Source organism: Pan troglodytes, chromosome 4, assembly GCF_028858775.2.
Source record: "Pan troglodytes isolate AG18354 chromosome 4, NHGRI_mPanTro3-v2.0_pri, whole genome shotgun sequence".
Taxonomy (NCBI): Eukaryota; Metazoa; Chordata; class Mammalia; order Primates; family Hominidae; genus Pan; species Pan troglodytes.
In genome coordinates this window covers 152,905,525-152,930,095 of record NC_072402.2, presented here as the reverse complement: position 1 = coordinate 152,930,095, position 24,571 = coordinate 152,905,525, and positions in this window count along the sequence as shown.

The following is a 24,571-nucleotide window of genomic DNA, read 5'->3' as shown; positions in this document are numbered from 1 at the left end:
TAATTTTTGTATTTTTGTAGAGACGGGGTTTCACCATGTTGGCCAGGCTGGTCTCGAACTCCTGACCTCAAGTGATCTGCCCACTTTGGCCTCCCAAAGTGCTGGGATTATAGGCATGAGCCACCGTGCCCAGCCTGGGATCATTTTTTCTGGGAGAAGAGTATATATAATTTGATGAAGAAAAAATAACTTACTTATTACATGCTTGTTATATTTTAATACTAGGCTAAGTACCGCTGTACAAATACTAACTTGACTCTCCATATAATCCAGGGTTACCTGCCCTTTGATGTTTAAATAAAACTGACCCAAGACCTCTATCCCATATCATACAGCGAAAATTATGACCTCCTCAAGATTTCTGTGAGGACTTCAGGTCTAGTTCTCATTTGCACTTCTGCTTCCAAGAACGCTCAACCAACCTCATTAGCATCTCACTTCCAGTGGTTCTTCTCTCTGCCACAGTTGGTCACAAGCAGGAAATTCAGCCTCTTATCTTTGGCTTTCCCCATAACCACTCATATAACATGTGACTGAAGGTTTGGCCTGACGCAAAGGGAGGATTACACCACAGCAACACAAATAAAACAACAGACTCTCTCCTCCCTAAATGCCGTCTTGCCCACACGGTCACTGTTCCCCTACCTCTACCCTAGCCATTACCCAGTCCCATTCACCCCATCTCCCACTCCCCTCACTTCTCTCCCCACCCCTAAATCTATGCATTTCTTATACAGAATAGTTAACTATCCCTTTGCTTTGCTGTCTCATTCCAGAATAGGAAAACAGGATCTACTTTCCATACTCCCAGAGTCATCTTCTGATCTTTTTCTAAACAAAGTAATTTCCCTCCCCAAGAGGAACTCTGGGACCGGTTGTTACAAGAAAAATCTACCTACAATAACCTTTTGAAGTAGGTTTTATTGTTATAAAGTCTATTATGTTACTTGATTTGTTCATTTATAAAATGAGAACAATAAAGTCTACTTCAAGTAGGATTTTTTTCTTGATGTTAACCATGCACCCCACCCGACCCAGGTCAGTCATGACCTATGGAGCATCTTACAGGAGGAGAGATTTGTTCCTCTTTATCGTAGCACAATAGCAGGCAAAGTAGCAGGGAGCCAATATGGCAGACATATATGAATACTGAAGAGTTCTGGAAAAGACTTTCTTCCTCTACAACTCCCCTTGAGGAAGCTGTTTTCCCCTTTTTTAAGAATAAGCTGTCACTCTGAACTGATCTGAAAAAGACTTCTTAACCTGAGTAAAGTGTACTGCTTTGGAGTCAAAGTTAGTCCCTCGCCACCTTCTTAGAAAAGCCGACATTAATCAGAACTATACCTGCCTGGAAAGCCCAAGAAAAGCGATACAGGGGCACTGTGGCCATTGATGACAGCAGGTTGCATTAGGACCCAGCACCCTCAACTCAGAAAGCCACATAAAGATACTCTGAGATACACAGCTAGGTCCCCAGTCCAGCCCTCTGGGCAGAAGCCCTGGCAGGAATCTGGCCTGACCAACACTATCTCATCTCAGAATTCATGTTTACTGCCTCTTTCCCCTATATTCAGCAGTCCCCAAAAGTTGTTACCATGAACTTAAATCTTGCACATTCATTTGTTTATAAAACAAATATTTAAGGTGCACCTACACCACACAGGATCTATTCTAAGCACTTGGGAAATTGTGAAAACAGAAAGGTCTCTGCCCTTAGGAAGTTCACATTCTAGTGAACAGAGAAAGAGAACAGAAAATAAACATAAACTATATAGAATATTAGGGGGTGACAGGTGCTATAGAATAAGAAAAATAGGTCAAGGAAAAGCTGCCCTTATTCTATCTTCTCTGTAGGAAAACATCAGAAGTACATGGGTTAGCCCAGGGTTTCTAAGCCTCAGCACTAATTGACTGGGGCTGGATCTGTGCTGTGGAGGGCTGTCCTGTGCATTGTAGTATGTTTAGCAGCATCCCTGGCTTCTGCCCACTAGGTGCCATTAGCACACCCCTTCCCTAAGTCGTGACAACCAAAACTGTCTCCAGACATTGCCAAATGTCTCTGGGAGGGCACAGTCACCTCCAGTTGAGGACCACTGGGCTAGAGACACATTACTCATGTACTCAAAGACAAGGGTAGACCCTCACATCCAGTCTCTTTTACTCACCCAGGTTTGCAAGCTGGCTTGCAATTGACCTTGGTCCAATTTCTCAACTTCTCTGAACATCTCTTTCCCTATTTGTAAAATAGCAGTGTTTATCTCAGCTATGGGTTGCCAGAATTAAATAACATGATGTAGGTAAGTCGCCTGGTACACATTGCCAGTGGAGAATGTGAAGATTTATTAGCCTTTCCAGCTCAAAATTAACAACAAGTAGCTCACTTTTTCCGCCTGGTAATCTTCTGATGAAGATAAGCAGGCATTATTATTTTGTAAATCTAGATGCTAATAGGTTAGGCAGTGTGTCCAAACTCACACAATTAAAAAGTAGCAGAGTTAAAACAAACCAACCAATCTTGAATCCTCTAAATCCCAATTCTATACACCTTCTCCCTGACTGCACCACCACCCCAATTTTAACTTGCTTGCAACCATTTAAGAACATGCCTGCTCTGCACAGGAAGGCACAAATGTAAAGGAAAACATTTGGATCACAAAGGTTGTTTTGGAAAATTGTTCAAATTCACATGCAACTCTGATTGGTATACTTTGGTGTACCTCCCCAGAAAACTCCAGAAGGAAAAGTCACTGTCTAGCAGGCCCCAGCCTGCCCACTTCCCACATTGTTACAGGTAAGCCCAGATCACAGGGCATCCTGTGAGGAGTCTTTTCTCTTCACACTGAAAGTCTCTGAGGCAGAGCTGATGGCACCATATATCCAGACTTTCCTCACTGGACCCCAGGATCTCAGAAGCTCGGATGCAAACAGGATTCAAATAACCAAATGAATTGAGGAGGGGAAAATAAAGGAAAAAGACTGGATTAGACTATAGCCCATGGCTTTGGACAAGCACGTGCATCCTCCTGTTGCCATTTTAACAAGACCGGAGTCCTCACAGAACACTAATTCCTCCCTGGATCACTGCTTCCCAGAGCAATAACATAAATCCATCTAACATTTAAGCAAAAGGATATTGAGCTTGGCAGATCAGTACAGTGTATATTTGCCTCCTGGAGTGATAAGGTCACCCATTCAAGACCCACTAGGAAAGGTGGATAGAAATGCCGAGAGCCACACTGTGAGGTGGCAAGGCCTAATACAGAGAATGGAGATAAACTTTGAAGAAACAAAGAATAAATGGGGGGAATCAAGCCAGTGTCTTCTAGGAAGCCCAAGCATGAGGTGTCCAGCTTTCCGTCATTAAGAAATGCAAAAAGTTAAAAACAGGTTAAAATGCATTCTGGCTTTACAGGGATATAAAAAGGAGCATTCTTGGCCAGGTGCAGTGGCTCACACCTCTAACCCCAGCACTTTGGGAGGCAGAGGTGGGAAGATTTCTTGAGTCTGGGAGTTCAAGGCTAGCCCTGGCAACATAACAAGACCCTCTTCTCTACAAGAAATTTTAAAATTAGCCAGGTGTGGTAGTAGGTGCTTGTGTTCCCAGCTACTCAGGAGCCTGAGGTGGGAGGATCACTTGAGCCCAGAAGGTCAAGGCTGCAGTTAGCCATGGTCAAGCCATTGTACTCCAGCCTGGGTGACAGAGCAAGACCATGTCTCAATAAAAGGGAGCATGGGAGTGGCATTCTTATGTCCAGAACACCCAAAGAGGCATGTTTTCAGCTCTAAAATACTGATGTTCAACTGCTCAGACATGATCAGGTGATTTTTGCAATTCACAGCCTCCTGAACCTAACTTGCATCCAACTTTTAAGACACAGCAACCAAGTTTTCATCATTGCAATGTGTCCTGGAAGCTAATCAAAACCATTCAAAGAACATACGAGAAAACAGACATCTTCCCATGTTGTTAGGAATATAAATTGATACCACATTTTTAGAGGGCAAGAGAACAACATCTACCAAAATTTAAAATGAACATAGCATTTCATTTGGAAATTTCACTTGGGAATTTATCCAAATGATACAGTCATACGTGGGCAAACTTGTATGTACAAGTATATTTATTGCAAAAAAAAAGAATATTCTAAATGTACATCCAAAGGAATCTGATTAAAATGTGGCAATGAAACACGAAGCAGCCATTGAAAAGAATAAGGCGAATCTACCGGTTCTATGGCATAACAGATAACCTCCAAACTACATTGTTAAATGAAAAAAAAGCAAAGACAGTATTATAGTATGTTATTATTTATGTAAGAAAAAAACAAAAATAAGATGTGTGTTTATACTATATATGTAGTGGATGCATATATGCACACACATAGACACACATACATGCATATCCCCATATATGCATGTATCCATGCAATACCTCTAAAAGGATACATAAAGGTATACAAGGATACACAGGGTAACAATAGCTGCCTTCCAAGAAGGAAAAATTTCTTTTAGACTATTTGAATATTTAACTGTTTGCAGATATCATGATAGACAGAAAGAGAGAGAGAGAATATTTTAATGTAGATTATTTTACAGGTTTCATTAGCAGGGTGGCCTGCAGAGGCCCATCAAATCCATATAGCCAAGCAATCTCCAATCCATCTGGAAGGTATAACAGGGATCAAGGAAGAACCCTTAAAATAAATAATCTTAACCTACAATCATCTGTGTACACAGGGTACAATTTTGCCCATTACCTACTGTTTTTTCCCCATTCTAAGGCATATTAATCCTCACACCTCAACACCCTTTTGAGCCACCTTGGCATACCATTGGTTTTCAGTGAAAACTGATTTTCCAATTAGCCTAAGAAAATATGATTTGGAAAGGTAAATCTACTAACCTAAGACATTTTCAAGTCCCAAACAAATGGTATGTAGGAGCTGATGGTGTGCCTTAGAAACCCAGCTGGGGGTGGTGGGTCGGGAAGGGCAAACCACAAGAGCATACTTTCTAGTGGCAAGGAAAGAAGACTCATAGGTTGGGGTACAGCTTTGGGTAGGAAACCTTCCCTTGCTCCCATCCACCTGGAGGGCTCTCATCATGCTCTCCAGCACATCACCTACCATGCTGTATCACAGTTGCCCATTTACACATCTGCCCCTCACACTAGACCATGAACCACTTAAGTTCAGGGACCATGTCATCATTGCTCCCCCAGACATTCACACATGCGGCCAATAGAAGCTGCTTCATCAACATTTACTACATGGACAGCAGCAGTTTCCCAGCAACCCCTTCAGTGCTCATCAAGCTCATTCTGGGTGCTTGCAACCTTTGTACAGTACTGAATGTTACGTGTCTTTGTGTGTCTAGTATGGGGGTAAAAATGATAGAAAACACAGGCAAGAGTTTGAATCATTATAGCTGCATGACCTCAGGTAAGTTACTTCATCTCCTGGAACTGTATTGTTATGTATGAAACAGAGTAATATCACCTACCTTGCCAGACTGAGGTGAGAAGCAGGTAAACATACAGATGCAGCCAGTGCTGATCATAAATCCCGGAAGACACAGCCCCTAACATCTAAAGTCCCTAATGTCTAAAATCCCAAATGTTGAAATCCTAAAAGCTGAATTCTTGGGAAGGGATTGGTGTGCTTTCAGTGGTATACACGATAGTTGCATCACGTTGGTTGCATCATGTTAGGTGGAACTATTGCCTTGTTATCATCTTCATTCAAATTTAGTGGAAAATTCAGATGAGTGGATTGGTCAAGCGATACAGCAATGACAGAAACTTCAGTTTAAAAATGCATCTGAGTACATGGGCATTTTTTCCAATAAATGAAAATCCAGGAGATGTTAATGAATTAAAGTTACATTTGCTTAAAGAAGCCAGCAAAGTTACTGCCTTTGGGTTTCAAAATAATTATGTGCAGGATACTTATGCAATGGTGTTGCTGTTCGGTCACCAGTATTATTTCCACCAAATCTGTGGTCCATATATCAGTGTATGCAGAAAGAATTTCCATGTCCTCAAAACAACACAGAAGCATGGCACAAAAAAATGGAAAAATTTAATAGGAAATACTCATAGCTGTGTATATCAAATCATAAAAGAATCTCAAAAAGAAAGGGTCCACGTACAAAGTGAATGTGAACATGTTCTCCGAGGAAAGCCATGCTCCAAAAGAAAAAAAAATAAGCAGCTATTTATTTCTATGCAAGACTTCAAAGAATAGTTAGGTCATGAAAGTCAGGATTTGAAACTTTAGGGATTTTGATCTTTCAAATTTCAACATTCGGGATTATGACCCTAATCCAGATGCAGCTGGTTTTGCACATGGTAGCCACTGTATACATGGTAACTGTTACTATCTTTTTCTTTATCTTCCACATCTAAAAGATGAGCTTCTTTAGAGTAGATATTTTCTTTTTCCGTGCCATTCTCCACTTGCTTACTCTGGTAACTTGTACACACAAAGTGCTCAACAAATGAGAGGAAATGTACACTTTGGATGCTGTCAGATCTGGGTGGGAATCCAGGCTTTATCTGACTACTTAGCTAAGTACTCCTGAGCAGATTACTTCATGTCTGAGTCTCAGCTTCTTATCTGTAAAATGGGTATGTTCATGTTTATCTCATAGAGCCATGGTAGAGACTAAATGAGAATACATTTAAGGTATGCAAAGCTTAACAGAAATTGTCACTAAATGGTAGTGCTTATTATTACCTATAATAAAACAGAAAACCCTTTGCACACTGGAGCTTTAAAGCATAAATACAGCTTATGTCATTATTACTATTTCCCTTGGTGGTAGAGAGAGGAGAGGAGGCATGCAGAGTGATGAGATGAATTCCACTGAAAATTTAAAAGTTGTATGGTAACTGGAAGGCACCCCAGCTTTGAGAAGCCATGAGCAGTTGCAGATGTGAGAAGAATGGTTTGTCCAAGTAACTACATCATTGTTTGCTATAAGCAGTCCAGGAGGACAGACCCTGGCAGGCTATATTGGAAGGTTACATAACTTCCCAGTAAACCAGGTATTATTTTCTCCATTTTATAGATACAGAAACTGAGGTTGAATCATTTGACTAGGGAAACTAAAAAGTTGTAGAGCTTGACTTACATATGGGTCTTCTGCAATTAGCCCAATGCTCTTCCTACTACATCATCTGCATTTGAAAAAACCATGAAAGAATGATAATAATATACTCATATAATAATAATGAATGACATTTCTCAAAATATAATTTCAAGAAGTTAAAAACACGACTTTCATACAAATATAGAATTGAACATGAGGAAACTAGCAGAGCAGCACAACTGATTCAAAGAGTATTTGAGGGAAAGAGAATTATAGAGACAGGAAAGATATGCCAAAAATAAGTTTGCTAAGCTTGTTAGGTTAGACTCTTAAGGGACTCTTCTGCAGTGGACAGAGACCATTTGCATCTCTACTAGACACAAATGTACAAGTTAACACATTACTTCATGGAGTCTCAGTCTAATCAACAATAAATAACAAGACAAAGTTACATGTCCTAGAATGAACTAATCCTTGGTAGGCCAGCTAGACCATGCTTCAACATATCATTGGAAGGGCATGATAGTCATCCTCTTCCAGGTTTGAATAATTTTTTAAGCATATTTATTAAGTTAACTTACTATATGGAAGGCATTTTTAGCACTTTATATATACTTATTCATGGGATCCTAGCCACAACCGCATGAGGTATCTGCTATGATTTTCCCATTTTTTTATTATACTTTAAGTTCTAGGGTACATGTGCACAACGTGCAGGTTTGTTACATATGTATACATGTGCCATGTTGGTTTGCTGCAACCATTAACTCATCATTTACATTAGGTATTTCTCCTAATGCTATCCCTCCCCGACACCCCCACCCCACGACAGGCCCCAGTGTGTGATGTTCCCCGCCCTGTGTCCAAGTGTTCTCATTGTTCAATTCCCAACTATGAGTAAGAACATGCGGTGTTTGGTTGTCTGCCCTTGCAATAGTTTGCTCAGAATGATGGTTTCCAGCTTCATCCATGTCCCTGCAAAGGACATGAACTCATCATTTTTTATGGCTGCATAGTATTCCATGGTGTATATGTGCCACATTTTCTTAATCCAGTCTATCATTGTTGGACATTTGGGTTGGTTCCGAGTCTTTGCTATTGTGAATAGTGCCGCAATAAACATACATGTGCATGTGTCTTCATACTAGCATGATTTATAATCTTTTGGGTATATACCCAGTAATGGGATGGCTGGGTCAAATGGTATTTCTAGTTCTAGATCCTTGAGGAATCGCCACACTGACTTCCACAATGGTTGAACTAGTTTACACTCCCATCAACAGTATAAAAGTGTTCTTATTTCTCCACATCCTCTCCAGCACCTGTTGTTTCCTGACTTTTTAATGATCGCCATTCTAACTTGTGTGAGATGGTATCTCGTTGTGGTTTTGATTTGCATTTCTCTGATGACCAGTGATGATGAGCATTTTTTCATGTGTCTGTTGGCTGCATAAATGTTGTCTTTTGAAAAGTTACTTTTCACATCCTTTGCCCCCTTTTTGATGGGGTTGTTTGATTTTTTCTTGTAAATTTGTCTAAGTTCTTTGTAGATTCTGGATATTAGCCCTTTGTCAGATGGGTAGATTGCAAAAATTTTCTCTCATTCTGTAGGTTGCCTGTTCACTCTGATGATAGTTTCTTTTGCTGTGCAGAAGCTCTTTAGTTTAATTAGATCCCATTTGTCTATTTTGGCTTTTGTTGCCATTGCTTTTGGTGTTTTAGTCATGAAGTCCTTGGCCATGCCTATGTCCTGAATGGTATTGCCTAGGTTTTCTTCTAGGGTTTTTATGGTTTTAGGTCTAACATTTAAGTCTTTAATCCATCTTAAATTAATTTTTATATAAGATGTAAGGAAGGGATCCAGTTTCAGCTTTCTACATATGGCTACCCAGTTTTCCCAGCACCATTTATTAAATAGGGAATCATTTCCCCATTGCTTGTTTTTGTCAGGTTTGTCAAAGATCGGATAGTTGCAGATATGTGGCATTATTTCTGAGGGCTCTGTCCTGTTCCATTGATTTATATCTCTGTTTTGGTACCAGTACCATGCTGTTTTGGTTACTGTAGCCTTGTAGTATAGTTTGAGGTCAGGTAGCACGATGCCTCCAGCTTTGTTCTTTTTGCTTAGGATTGTCTTGATGATGCAGGCTCTTTTTTGGTTCCATATGAACTTTAAAGTAGTTTTTTCCAATTCTGTGAAGAAAGTCATTGGTAGCTTGATGGGGATGGCTATTGAATCTATAAATTACCTTGGGCAGTACGGTCGTTTTCACGATATTGATTCTTCCTATCCATGAGCATGGAATGTTCTTCCGTTTGTTTGTGTCCTCTTTTATTCCATTGAGCAGTGGTTTGTAGTTCTCCTTGAAGAGCTCCTTCACATCTCTTGTAAGTTGGATTCCTAGGTATTTTATTCTCTTTGAAGCAATTGTGACTGGGAGTTCACTCATGAGTTGGCTCTCTGTTTGTCTGTTATTGGTGTATAAGAAAGCTTGTGATTTTTGCACATTGATTTTGTATCCTGAGACTTTGCTGAAGTTGCTTATCAGCTTAAGGAGATTTTGGGCTGAGACAATGGGGTTTTCTAAATATACAATCATGTCATCTGCAAACAGGGACAATTTGACTTCCTCTTTTCCTAATTGAATACCCTTTATTTCCTTCTCTTGCCTGATTGCCCTGGCCAAAACTTCCAACACTATGTTGAATAGGAGTGGTGAGAGAGGGCATCCCTGTCTTGTGGCAGTTTTCAAAGGGAATGCTTCCAGTTTTTGCCCATTCAGTATGATATTGGCTGTGGGCTTGTCATAAATAGCTCTTATTATTTTGAGATACATTCCATCAATACCTAGTTTATTGAGAGTTTTTAGCATGAAGGGTTGTTGAATTTTGTTGAAGGCCTTTTCTGCATCTATTGAGATAATCATGTGGTTTTTGTCTTTGGTTCTGTTTATGTAATGGATTACGTTTATTGATTTGCATATATTGAACCAGCCTTGCATCCCAGGGATGAAGCCAACTTGATTGTGCTGGATAAGCTTTTTGATGTGCTGCTGGATTCAGTTTGCCAGTATTTTATTGAGGATTTTCGCATTGATGTTCATCAGGGATATCGGTCTAAAATTCTCTTTTTTTGTTGTGTCTCTGCCAGGCTTTGGTATCAGGGTGATGCCGGCCTCATAAAATGAGTTAGGGAGGATCCCTTCTTTTTCTATTGATTGGAATAGTTTCAGAAGAAGCGGTGCCAGCTCCTCTTTGTACCTCTGGTAGAATTCGGCTGTGAATCCATCTGGTCCAGGACTTTTTTTGATTAGTAGGCTATTAATTATTGCCTCAATTTCAGAGCCTGTTATTGGTCTATTCAGCAATTCAACTTCTTCCAAGTTTAGTCTTGGGAGGGTGTAGGTGTCCAGGAATTTATCCATTTCTTCTAGATTTTCTAGTGTATTTGTGTAGAGGTGTTTATAGTATTCTCTGATGGTAGTTTGTATTTCTGTGGGATTGGTGATGATATCCCCTTTATCATTTTTTATTGCATCTATTTGATTCTTCTCTCTTTTCTTCTTTATTAGTCTTGCTAGTGGTCTATCAATTTTGTTGATCTTTTCAAAAAGCCAGCTCCTGGATTCATTGATTTTTTGAAGGGATTTTTGTGTCTCTCTCTTCTTCAGTTCTGCTCTGTTCTGCTCTTATTTTTTACATATTAGAAAAAGTGAGGGCACAGATGGGTTAATTGACTTGCCTAAAGTCAAATGGATAGTAAGTGGTGTCACAGGGATTAGAACCCAGGCTTACAACAAAGTCCCCATTCTTAACATACCATTGTGCCTTACTAGGATAAAGTAATATGACAGTCTACCACGGCCGCAGGGATTGTATTTCATTACTGTCAAAACACCAGCACCTAGCTCAGTGTCAGACAGATGGGCAATCATACATGTTTGCAGGTTTGAATCTAGAGCTAGGACTAAAGTAAGCTATCCCTGAGACCATAAATTATTAAGTGCCACTATGTGCCAGACACTGAGCTTGCTCATGAACTAACAATTTGAGAATTCAGTTGAGCTACTCAGAAGCTTAAAACTAGTAAGTGAGCGTAGGAGACATGGCCCTGCTCTCACAGAGCTCACAGCCCAAAGGGGAGAAAAGAAGTAAACAAGGATCAAGAGCACAACATGAGGCATACTGTGAATGGGAAAGTATGGGGTGGCATGGAGGACCATAATATGTAGGCTTAATGTGGTCCAAGAATCAGAATCCCTGAAGAATGATACTTGTCCATCTGTGACTGTTTAGTCCTTAGAAATCATCTGGACCTCTTGACCATCTACAAGTCTTCCTTCCTGGAAAACCAAAGAGGACAATGATATCTTTTCCATTTTAGGCCAAAGTCAAAGATTAGACTAGTGCCCATCTTACAAATACACTCATAGATATATTGCAGGAATTGGGATGGTTGGGGAGGAGGATGGCAGAGGACTCATCAGCCTGGTGGACCTGCACCTTCTTATCAAGTTACCTAACAGTACTGTGCCATGGGAGATGCTCAAGCAGTATTTGATAAATTCATTCATTTGAATGGATTAATTAATGACTGTTTTTACAAAGATTACATTAGGTGCAACTAAGTGAAATAATATGTCAAGTGTAAAAGACTACCTTGAAGTTAGTGCTTCTAGTTAGTGCTAAGTCTCTATGCTGTCACCTTGAAGTGGAGACAAGCATCATTTGGCACTGGAAGTGTCAACCGCTCCTGTGAAGTACCCTACTGCTGCTGCTGACTCACCTAAAACTGTAGAGATTCAGCAACGAAAGAATGGTGTTTTTCCAGGAAGAAGGATGGGAGAGCCATACTTTTAACAGTTCTGACTCATATCTCCTCCGGAGAAGGGAGCCTCTTGCCAGCTATAAAGAAGAGAATGGAGACCATGGAAGTCACTGAGAAACAGTGAACATGGCAGGGAAGAAGCCAATGACATATTTTATTCAATTAAAGCTGTCTCTGTTTATATAAGGCTTTATGGGCTTTAGTTAATGTAGCATGGGCCAAAATGTGTGGAGCTACTGATGCTCAGGAGTTAACCTAATGGGCCGATGCTGCCTACAATCAGCTGACACTAAGCCCAGACTTATTCTCTGCTCTTTCCCAGAATTTACATCATATAATTCTGTGCACACCTCAAAGCCAGAGAATTCCAAATGTGTCTTACCCACTTGGGTATCCCAATATCCAAATACAGTGCTTAGAACATGGAAGGGACTCCATAAATGTTGATCCTCTCTTGGTCTATGGCATCTGTGCACAGAGGTGGACTCCTTTGACCTGGAAGTTCCCGTTTAGCAACTGGGCAGAAAGGAACTGCGTGTTATGCCTCTCGGCTTAAAGAAGAGCTTTGGTTACCTCACCCTGGCAGAAAGTCAATGGGAAGTCATGTGATTTGTGGGGCCTGGCTTCATTGAGCAGAGATTGATGGCCAAGGGCAAGCTGGCCTCTGGGTCAAGGTGGCACTGGGCCAGTGAGCTCTTCTGGGAGGGTGCAGCGGATGAAGCATGGCAATTTTTAATGCAGCTCTGAGTTTTTTTTCTAAAGATAATATACTTCCAAAGCTTTGATCTTGGGTGTTTTCATTGCTGAGGTCTGCATTTTTATACATAGAGGACTCCAAGTTGGCTGGCCCTTCAGAGGAAATAGGATAGGATTCTGAGTCTCTTTTATCTTTTTTTTTTAATTTTTGAGGTTAAACTAGATAAATCTAATTTTCAGGATATGCTCACGCAAAACTGATTGAAATAACAAAAGTGTGTGGAAATGTGTAAAGCCCAACTGATTTTTGTTATTTTCACATCAAACTGGGGTTTTCAAATCGGTCTATCTACCTACTGTGTGTGTATGGTAGAGGGAAAGGGTCTTTGTTTCAGGTTCCATACTTTTATGCAAATTAAATACCAAGACACCGTCTAGTCCATAGGCTGGCAAAGTACACCTGTTTTTGTAACGAAGTTTTATTGCAGTAGCCATGCTCATTCCTATACGTGTTGTCTATGGCTGCTTTTGCACTACAGCAGCAGAACTGAGTAGTGTGACAAAGATAGTATGATCCGCAAAGCCTTAAATATTCACTATCTGGGCCTTTACAGAAAAACATTGTTGACCCCTGATCTTTCAACACATTTTGCATTCTTTCCAGGTGAGCAATAAAGAAAACGTCCTTGGCACACTACTGCAGAAGCTTGAACTGAAACTTCTCTGCATACAATAAAGATAGTAGCACCAGAAATCCAATAATTTTGTAGCTATTTTTATTTTCCAATATTTTTATTTTTCTCTCACTCATGTTCTTGTGCAGCCTCTCATCCTTTTACTCCATTGCAAGAGAAATATTTGTCAGTCTTCAGCTAAGATAACAGGTTTGAAAACCAGGCTGTGAAAGAGAGGGAATTTTCTCAATTCTTTAGCTTTCACTTAACATATCCAGTGTCAGGCCTGCTGCTCCACCAAAGTGAAAAAGACCCCCACTCCTAAGTCCGATGGTCAGTTATACCACATAAAGAAACCACATTTTTTTGGACGTGGGAGAAACTCTATGACCCTGAGTAAAAAGAAACTGTATTGAAGGCATTCAGTCATCACTTTCTGGAACATAACTTCCAGTTAGTGCTAAGTCTCTATGCTGTCACTGCTTTAGATTCTGTAATCCCAGACTAATTCTGGTGCCTGTTCAGTTACTCCCCAGGAACAAAAGTCATGTGTGGATGCAAAACACAAAAGGAAATGGGAGAAGTGGTATTAAAAATCATCAGAATATATCAACAACAGAAAATGGAAAAGCCTACTCATCACCTAATAAACTCAGTTTATTTGTTCTTTGATTCATTTCTTCATGTTCCTTCACTTAATAGATGTTTAATAAGCACCTAAAATATGTCAAGCATTGACCTAAACTCTGGGGACACGGAAGGTAACAGAACAGAGAAGTTCACTTAGACCATATGTTCTAATGTGAAGACAGATAATAAATAAGTAAATGAATGAAAATTACAAATCATGATCATTGCTACGCAGGAAGTCACCAGAGTGAAATCAAGGTATAAAAGGGAGCCTACTTAGAATTCTCATTGCCTAGCACAGCACCTAGTACACAGAACGTGCACCTTTTTAAAAAAAAGTAATGGTCGAATGTAAAACCAAATATTAAACATACTGTATTTGTTGTCACTTCTATATGGGCAGCTCAAAGCAACTTTGATTTGTAGAAAAGGACTAAAAGGAAGAGAGAAGAGGCCTAAGAGGCACTATCTTCCTCCAAAGAGTTTATGATAGACAGAACAACAAATTCTCCTTCAAGTGCATTTGCAATGATAAGGCATGTACTTTACCAATAGCTGTTTTGGCCAGCAAGTCTGTAAATCAGTGGTTAAAAGAACAGGATCTCAATTGGAGGATCTGGGTCCCTGACCAGATTCTGACACTCATTTGTTTTGTAACCTTGAGCAAGTTTTTAACTTGTCCAAACCTCAATGCCTCATCTTTAAACTGGGTATACAAACAGCACCTATTTCTTAGTATTATTACAAGGATTCAGTGAATTAAAATAAAAATTGCACGGAGCCCTGAATCTTGTAAATATTCAATAAATGATAGACTCACTTAGACTCCTCATGCCTGTCTTCTTATCGGTGTAATAAAGATAACAATACCTAAACTCACAGGGTTAGTAAGAGGATTAAATGAATTAATCCACATAAAGCACCTACAACATTTCCTGGCACACAATAAGAGGTCAATAAATGTTAGCTTATTGTTAATCTGATTTAATTGCTGATGACTGTAAAATGGGAGGTGAATCATCCCATTTTAAAAGGAGAAATAATGAATTTGAGTCCTGGATTCTGCAAAAGACTCAGATTAGCTGAGACAGACCCACCCGGACCATTGATTTTTCTGTAGTAATTTATTCATCCCTTGTCATAGAATTGTGGGGGATGAGGCATGGGAATTCAGTGCTACTTTAAGCCCTTCAAAGGTTTCTACGTTTATCATGCACTAACCACTTCTCCCAAGTTTATTTATTCAAGTTACTTTTATTTTCCAGATCATACTCTTCATATTACTGTACTGTTTCCTCAGTTTCTACTATTGCAGAGGGGCCAAGATTAGATCAATCGTATATTGTCTTTTTCCCTTCATTCTGAAAGCTTACTTCTGCACTAGACTGTAACTTCCATGAAGGCAGGGATAATGTCTGTTTTGGTCTTGCTCTGTCCCCAATGTCTACGGGGTTTGGGCCGTGTATGTACAATAGGTGCAGAATTACAGGGTTGCAGAGAAGAAACAAGCAGTGAATAAAGGTCTTGTCTGTCTAGCATGAGTCCCTCTACCTTCTGATGGGGGCTGGACACACAACCCAGGCCAACCCATCATGGCAGAGCATGCAGGAATTGGTACAGCGATGGGCATATGATTTCAGCTCAGCCAATCAGCCTCCCTCCCATTTATCTGGCTAGCGCTGGTAGGAGGTTTCTTTTCCTCTCTGGTCAACCTATAAGGATAAAATCCTGAAGCTATCTGATGGAACATTTTCCGCTGCAAAGGGAAAGCCTTATCTGGAACAGAAGCAAGATGATGGCACACAGACAAGAGGAGGAGATGCTAAGGAGGAGTGAGTTTAGACAAGAGGAGGAGTGAGTTTAGACAAGTAAGCTAGCTCAAGTTCACTTTCCTTCCTTGTACACAAGAGTCTAAAAGGTTCCAAGAAGGGATTATCAAGTCCATTATTAACGATAAAAATGACAACATAACTTTCTTCTTGAGGGCTTACTCTGTGTGGCACACTCTATCAAGCATGTCTTTCTGATACAACTCCATGATGTAGGGGTTTGGGCCATAATCCCAAAAGACGCAAAATCCTGAAACACCAAAATCCCAAATGTTGAAATCTTGAAAGACCAGAATCTCTCCAGCTTAAAGTTCTAAACATCACAATCCCAAAAGACCAAAATCCCATAAATATAATTCTGGAAAAAAATAATTTTAAAAAAATTATTTAAAAGACATTTATTTACATTTGTGAAGAGTACTTATTTGAGAAACATATAAAAACATGACAGAACACTTTGTAGGCCACTTTACACAGTAAGAGAGCCTATAATAACATAGGTATTTTGTGAGCATGAACATTCAGGTATACTAATGACAATTGCATGGGCATAAGAGTTATGAGCAGACAAATAGTATTCATAAAGAAATAAGTCAAAAAGCAAAAAGTATAAACTTGTTTCACTATGGTTGGTAATTGCATGCACCCAGTTTTATACCTACAGTCATTTGAAATACTGTTATGGACAACTTAAGTCTTTTGACAAGATGGACCAAAAACTGTGATGGGTTACCACCAAATATGCAGTCACTCAGAGCCAAGATCAAGAAATTTTATCCTTCGCAAGTATAAATATACAAAAATGGCATCTCTATGTATTGAGAAATTTTCAAGATTTTTACATACATGCTCAATGTTTACCCACAAAGTCAACATTGTGATAATGCATTTCATGGAGTCAAATTTGAAAAAAAAATGCACAAAATGAATTAGTACTCAGTAGAAGTCTTTGCTCAATTTACGCCTCCAGTATTAGAAATGATGCAAAGATGAAATATGTAGCATAATAAATTCTAAAAAATAATGCTAATGACTTAGATTAGTGGGGAATAAAACTTAAAAAAAACAACATGTGAAAAAAATATATCACAGAGACAGATGATGGGCAATTGCACGGAGGTAGTCCATAAGAGCTGGCCAACTTTCATGATCATTAACTATATTTTGAAGCTTTGCATCTCAATAAATAGCTGCATTTTTTTCTTTTAGGGTATGGCTTTCCTTGTAGAACATGTTCATATTCATTTTCTACGTGGCCCTGCTCTTTTTGAAATTCTTCTATGACTTGATATACACCGATGTGAGCATTCCCTGTTAAATTTTTCCATCTTCTGTGCCATGCTGTTTTGGGGACATGGAAATCCATTCTGCATACACTGATACACAGACCACAGATTTGATGGAAACAATAGTGGTAATGAAACAGCAACACCACTGCATAAGTGTCTTCTTAACCTACCATGCACAAAATTATTTTTAAACCAGTCAGTAACTTCACTGGCTTCCTAAGGCAAATGTGGCTTTAACTCATTAAAAGTCTGGGAATTTCATTCATTGGAAGGAATGCCAATGCAGACAAATGACGCATTTTTAAACTGAAGTTTTCATCATTGCCATATTGTGTTTCCAACCTACTTATCTGAATTTTCCACCAAAAGCAAATAAAGACAATAGCAAGGCAAAAGTTCCACCTAACATGATTTAAGTAGCATGACTCAACTATCCTGCATATAAACACAAACACACTAATCCCTTCCCCATAATTCAGCTTTCAGGATTTCAACATTCAGGATTTTAATCTCTTGGGATTTTGGACATTCAGGATTATCATCAGCACTGATGAGGTAGATACTAATGTTATTCCCTTTTTATACAGGGAGAAATAGGCACAGAAATATCAGGTAACTTGCCCAAGGTCACACAACTAGAAGGTGGCCAAGCTGATATTCAAACCATATCTATCTGACATCAAGGCCTACCACATACATATGCCAATGTCCATATGTCTCAAACTATGATCCCTGGATTATCTGCATTAAGATTACTTAGGGTGCTTGTTTATAATGCAGATTAGAAGACTCCACCTTCAATTATTGAATCAGAAGCTCTGTGTGGGGATTAAACTGTAGTTTACTAAATTGGTGGGGGGTATCTTTGAACTCCGCAGAGATGAGGACACACCATTTTGGGGGGAATATGTCTTTACCATTATGTTTGGTATTCACCAGAATAGGTCAGCCAAATCAAAGGCAATATAATCTCAGTCCTTCATGGTGGAGTGAGAGAGAGAAATGAAGGAAGGACAAAGAAGAATCAAGAAACTCTGTGCCTGCTCTTATTCTTCCCCTCTGTACCTAATTGGAGCCACTGACTTCATAATAGCAAATCAAGAGTGAGGTGAGTTTAGCAACTTGGCTTACAGAATATTATAAATAATTATCGCTTTGCTTCCTTTATAGTATGCTTTAGAACTCCAAAGAAATAAGCAGTCTTTACATAAGTTCTTTATTTTAAAAAGCAATTTAAGGCAGATCCTCTGAAAACCCTTTGAGCTCCAAGTAGAATCAAGTTAGATAATAACAAGTGTAGGCTCAATTCCACCTTTTCTACTTTTTCCTCTGAATTGCTTTTCTTTCTTTCATCCTATAAAGACATTTTCACTTTATTTTCACGTTTGAGTTTGTTTGGGCTTTTCTCTCCAGAAGCAATGATTTCATACTTCTCCTTGGTTGACTTGTGTTTTATTCATTGTACTTCACCCCCCATGAAGTTTCTCCATGGAAAGGTTTTATCTGTATGTTACGGCCTCACCTCTTGCCTGACCCACCACTAGGAGATGATGGGCAGCTGTCATCATTATTTTACAGTCGCTCTCCACCAGCAAGAACTGCATCTCTGCAGAAAGAGAATCATAACTATGAATGCTAAAGTTTAGGGCCTGGCTCGTATGAACAACAGCAACAAGAGCTCATGTCTAGGTTTACAATTCTACCCTAAATATTCTCTATTTTGTTGTTGTTGTTGTTGTTGTTGTTGTTAAGAGGTCCAGAATCCATTTCTGTAATAGTTATGGCCCCTAACAGAGGGGGCAGAAATGCTTTGAATTCAAAAAAGGATAGGAATTTTAACTGGGCACAGGGTAGTCCAAGCCTCTTAGGAAAACAATTTCACAAATTTTTTCTAAGTCCCAATATTGTCATCTCTTTCCCTGTTTCCTCCAAATCTCATTGCTACCACCACCACCAATTGCCATGGCAACCCACCCAAGGAAGATGAACTTGTCTTATGTAACCTATTTGGGGTCTTGCTCTTCATGTCTTATTTCATGACTTACACCATCACCAGGTAGGCCTCAGCCAAACTCCATGATTTCTATCCCCACCTAACAGGTGCCTAATAAAGCACAGATAGCTTAAACCCCACATAACCAAATTTAACATATAAGTTATGCTACTCCCAGCAAGCCTCCAAACTGTAGCAGAGACACCTTAAGACAGTAGTTGGAAACAACAGGAAAATTATTTGGCAAATACAAGGTCTTTCAAGGGCATTCTGCCTTGAGGAAATAGTGTAAGGTACAAGGTAGAGAATGGTGAGGTGGAAGAGTTAAAAATTTTTCTTCCCTTCTGTTTCACTCCAGTTCTGTTTAAGTATTAAAAATTTCTGATATTTGCATCTATTTAGTACTGTTCAACTAATATCCCTAACTTGGACAACAACTGGAACAATCAACATTTAGTTGTTATTGTTGTAACCAGCAATGATGACAAATGTATAACTACCTTTCTTCAACCAACACCATGGAACCATTTTACTGAAACAACTGGTTAAATTACAATGAAGCTATCAAAGAAAGGATTTTTCTCAGTGCTTCTATGTGAAAGGAAAGTTCTACCTAGGCTTGGAACAGGCATATTTAGTGTTGCCTGCAAAGTGATCCAGAGTCTACTAACCCATTCTGGAGAGCCTGACTAAGGACTATGTTCTCAGTGTCAATGACACAAAACTGAGTAATAGCCTGTCCCAACAGAGACCTTCCAGTCTATTTTTAATCCAATCAGAAATTAACTCTCAGATTTTTACCTTACTTAAAATAAAGCTTCTTTCTTAGACTAGATCTAACTCTCTTGTTTTCTATTTAAAGAAACTAAAGTATCTTTCCTAAGGAATGTGGGTCTCCCTTGCCTAGCAATCAATCAACTGAGCTTTGTTTCAGACTATTTGTCATTGAATCTGTCCTGTGATAGACCCACCTAGTTCTTTGACTCTATTACATTGTACAATAGACGAGCATAATTTCTCGTAAGTTGGGACATCCAACTATTCATCCATCTATATAGCTGTTCTTTTACCCACCCAACGATTGCAATGTTTTCCAACCTTCTTAACATAATGGCGCACATAAGACAATTTTACTTCATACTGGTGTAAACAGATGAAGCTGCCAGAGGTGGAAAGAGACTGGTCCTGAGACCCTTGCAATCTCTACCTGAGCCCAGATCCTGAAGGGCTAAGTGATCAGTATCTCAGCACACAAGTTACTCACTCAGGAAGCCCATTTGTGCCATGACCTGCCAGGGAATGACTATGATATTTGCACTAAGACCTGAGCTAAACCATGAAGACAGAATTCAAAGGCATGGTTCTGGCCCTTATAGAGCTAAGAGCCAAGTGAGGACAAACTGAGCAAATTGTTTTGAGGGTAATAAGTGCTGAAAAAGGAGAAATATGGGGGTGGTATTAGCATATAATAGAAGACTTGCCTAATCTGGGAAGCCTATTAATTAGAGCTCAGTGAACTTTGGAAGTGATCCAAAAGAACAGGGTCAGAATTCAACACTGTGAGGAGGCGAGAGGTATGTTTAGAGAACACTATAAAAGGGATTAGGTGTGCTAATCTGTTCTCTTTTTGAGATACTGTCATGATATCTAACTCTTTCCTATTTTTGACATCATTGACCATTGCACAATTGCTGCATGTATAACATACTTCCCAGATATAATTTTTCAAATACTTAATTTTCTTTCATATTTACATACCTCTCACACATTAGTACAAAAAAAGAAAATCGGCACCCTCATTTGAAAGCTGCAGAATCCTGAGAAGTGGACTAATGATGCATAACATTCATTGAATGCTGAATCCATGCAAGCCACTGTGCTGAGCATGTTTATATGAACTATCTCTTTTGAAACCTCACAATGACTCTGAAGAAGCAGGTGCTGTGTGTTCCCCCAATTTACATATGAGGAAACTGAGATTCTGAGACAAGAAGTAATTTAACAGAAGTCAGAAGTGATGGGACTCAACCAGGCATTGTGGCTCACGCCTGTAATCCCAGCACTTTGGGGGGCCAAGGCAGAAGGATCACTTGAGCTCAGGAGCTCAAGACCAGCCCAGGAAACAGAGTGAGACCTCATCTTTGCAAAAAATAAAAAAATAAAAAATTAACCAGTTGTGGTGGCATGTGCCTGTGGTCCCAGCTACTTGGGAGGCTGAGATTTGAGGATCACTTGAGCCCGGGATGTTGAGGCTGTAGTGAGCCATGATTATGCCATTGCCTCCAGCCTGGGTGACAGTGCAAGACCCTGTCTAAAAAAAAAAAGAGGGAAGTGTTGGGACTCAAATTGAAAGCAGGCAGTATGAAGTCAGAGCTCCTGTTCCTGCCATTAGGCAATACTGCTTCCACTGAGGTAAGACCAGAAAAACCCAAGACTGCAAGAAGGACTTCATAGCCAACATGAACTCTCCTTTTTCAGTAATGAGACTCACTCACTGAATGCACATGACTGCAAACACTTACTTTTCTGAATCTAAAACTAGTTCCCAGTTGGTACTGCTGCTGGAAGGCTTTCTACATAGGTCTGTCTTGCACTCTGAAAGGTAAACTGTTATTTGATTTCTACTGGCAGAAAGGTGATACAGGAATGCAAGAAGCAACGGGAGAAATCAAGTAGAATCTTAGACTCACAGACTTACCACCTGGAAGTGAGCTCTGAGACCAGGAAGACTGGCCATTTCAGTTCTTCTGCAGCATTAGCTCAGGCATCTGGCATTCAAGCTTTTCTAGTGGGATTATTCAGAGCAGTTCTCAAATTTGAGCATGGATCACAATCACCTGAAGGGCAGGTTAAAAGACAGATTGCCAGAGTTGCAGAACTGTAAATCTGGGTGGGGTCTGAAAATATGCATTTCTGATTGGGTAAGGTGGCTCATGCCTGTAATCCCAGCACTTTGGGAGGCTGAGGCAGGAGGATCATTTCAGTTTAGGAGTTCAGGAGTTCAAGGCTACAGTGAGCTATGATCATGACACTGCACTCCAACTTGGGTAACAGAGATCCTGACTCTTAAAAAAAAAAAAAAGAAAAAAAAAGAAGAAGTAGAAAGAAGGAAAATTTGCATTTCTAATGAGTTCCCAGGTGATGATAATCATGCTGATCCAAGACTACCCTTGAAGATCTAGATCAGGTTTTGTTGTTGCTTTCTTAAGCAAGCAAGCAAGCAAGATGGAGAAACCAAGGCATAGACCTAGCTTCTTTTTTAAAGATGGAGCAACTGAGGCATAACAAGGTAAAGTAACTTGCGCAGGATCACACTGCGAGTTTTGCCCAAAGTCGTCTTTCTTTAAGCATGAGTGATTTCTCCTCTGTCTTTGGTCCAAACTTTTATATACATATATACACACACACACACACACACACACACACACACACATACCTACACACACATACACATACATAGTTTTTCCTTTGTAACAACAGAAAGCTTGTCTATCACTAAAACAAATGTATTGAGCTAGGAAGTAATTACATTGAAAATTATAGTAGGACTATGCTTCCACAATAAACTGTCTTGAAATTATTCTTAAATTCTTCTTAGTTTTTCACTCTTATACTTAAAAAGCACTCTCAGGCATTCTACTTTGCTCAAGAAAGTTAATGAAAATAGTCCCATTTGGAGTCAGGCATACTAGTGCAACATACACATTAAGACTCATGTTATTTCTCTCTGTGATTTTCACAATCCATATATCAGAGAAAAGAAATACTCAATGTCCAGTTGTGGTTTTGCCTTGGGCTGCCAGTCTCTTCTCCTTGCCTCAGGTTTTTTTTTTTTTAACTTATAAAATGAGGAGAGTAACCTCTAAGGTCTTTTCTTCAACTCCAACTTTCTACAGACCTGAGTAAAAACAGAAGAAACATATCTGAACCAAAGGAAGCCTGAATGACAATGAATTCTGTTTAAATAGCACCCCCATTACAAATAACCACAAAGAAAGAAACACACAGTCCCTAGAGAACAATGTCATGGTGATGGTGGTGAACAGAAGGCAGGAAGAGAGGTAGGGAGCCATTTGAGGCTGGGTCTGAAAAGGTGGAAGCAAATGAATCGGGACATTCTCAGTGACTCATTCTGTTTACCCTATTTTTCTTTCCCTCCAATAAATAAAGAGATCCACAACACATGAGGATTTTTTTAAGATTATTTTTATTTATAATGATTTTTTGTTTATGCTTGGCAAAAAAAAAAAAGAGTCACAGGATGCTTGAGTATTTTTTCAAGAAAAGATGCTGTGAAGAGCCACAATGTATTGCTCATTAAGGGAAAATCCACTCCTTGCATAGCAACAAAACATATACCAACCAGAAATATGAAGCCCAATTCACCCCCATTTAGGTAAAAGGATGAAACTGTCAAAAGACTACGCTGCCATCATTTTAAGATTAACACCTGTCAAGGAGAAAAGGAAACTAGCGTAGGTACATAATCTGTCTGAGAGTCAAGGTCAGAAGCAAGCAGGTCCGTATTTTATTCATTTTTCTACAGGTACAAAAAGATTACATCTAGCAGATGGAGGCTTTTAGCATAAAATAAGCTCTTATGGCTGCATTTACTCGCAACAACGAGAAATATATGGCTACAGATGGCCATCTGCTTCTTAATTTTAAGGTAGAGGGCAAAGAAAGTATCTCAACTTTAGTTTTTAGACTTACTGAATAGTCATTATTATTTGTAAGCACAGACATCATTAACAACTTTCATTCTGCATTGTTTGTGTCTAAGGTCTATGTATATTGTATGAGGGTTTTTGCCAAAATGATAATATCAGATGCCTATATGTATATATACATATATACCATCAGCCCTTTTTTAAAAAAGTAGCTGCTTGCAAATTAGCACCTGAGCACCCATTCCTGTTAAGGGCTCAATTTGCATTCTTACATTCTTCTTTGTTCTGAGTGATATATTCTCACAGAAATGGAGCTGTTTCTGGAATTATGGAAGACAAAAAACTCATGAGATTTATTTTCTTTATCCTGAGGCTACCAAATGAGACCAAGGCACTTAAGAACAGAAAGTTAGGCCCTGACACTAAAAAGAGATGTGCACATTGTGATGAATTAGGAAGTTTTATGTTGAGGCATGCTACAAAGCACCTTTTCCAAGTCCTACAGAAATTAAGATGCTCAGATTTTCCCATATACAGCTCCTCAGAAAGAGGCCATGCTGGGGTGGAGATGATGCCTAGAACCTGTTTTGGTGGTTAGAACATCACAGGGAAATACACGGAGCTGGAGGTAAGAGTCAAAGTGCTAAAGCATTAAGCAAAGAACATTATGTGAGATACCACTCATGCAGGGGCCAAGGAGAAAGTTCTCCTTGGCCCTCTATAGGTTTTCTGAAAAAAAAAAATCAACTCAAAAAAAAAGTCATGGGATGGCTGGGTCAAATGGTATTTCTAGTTCTAGATCCCTGAGGAATCGCCACACTGACTTCCACAATGGTTGAACTACTTTACAGTCCCACCAACAGTGTAAAA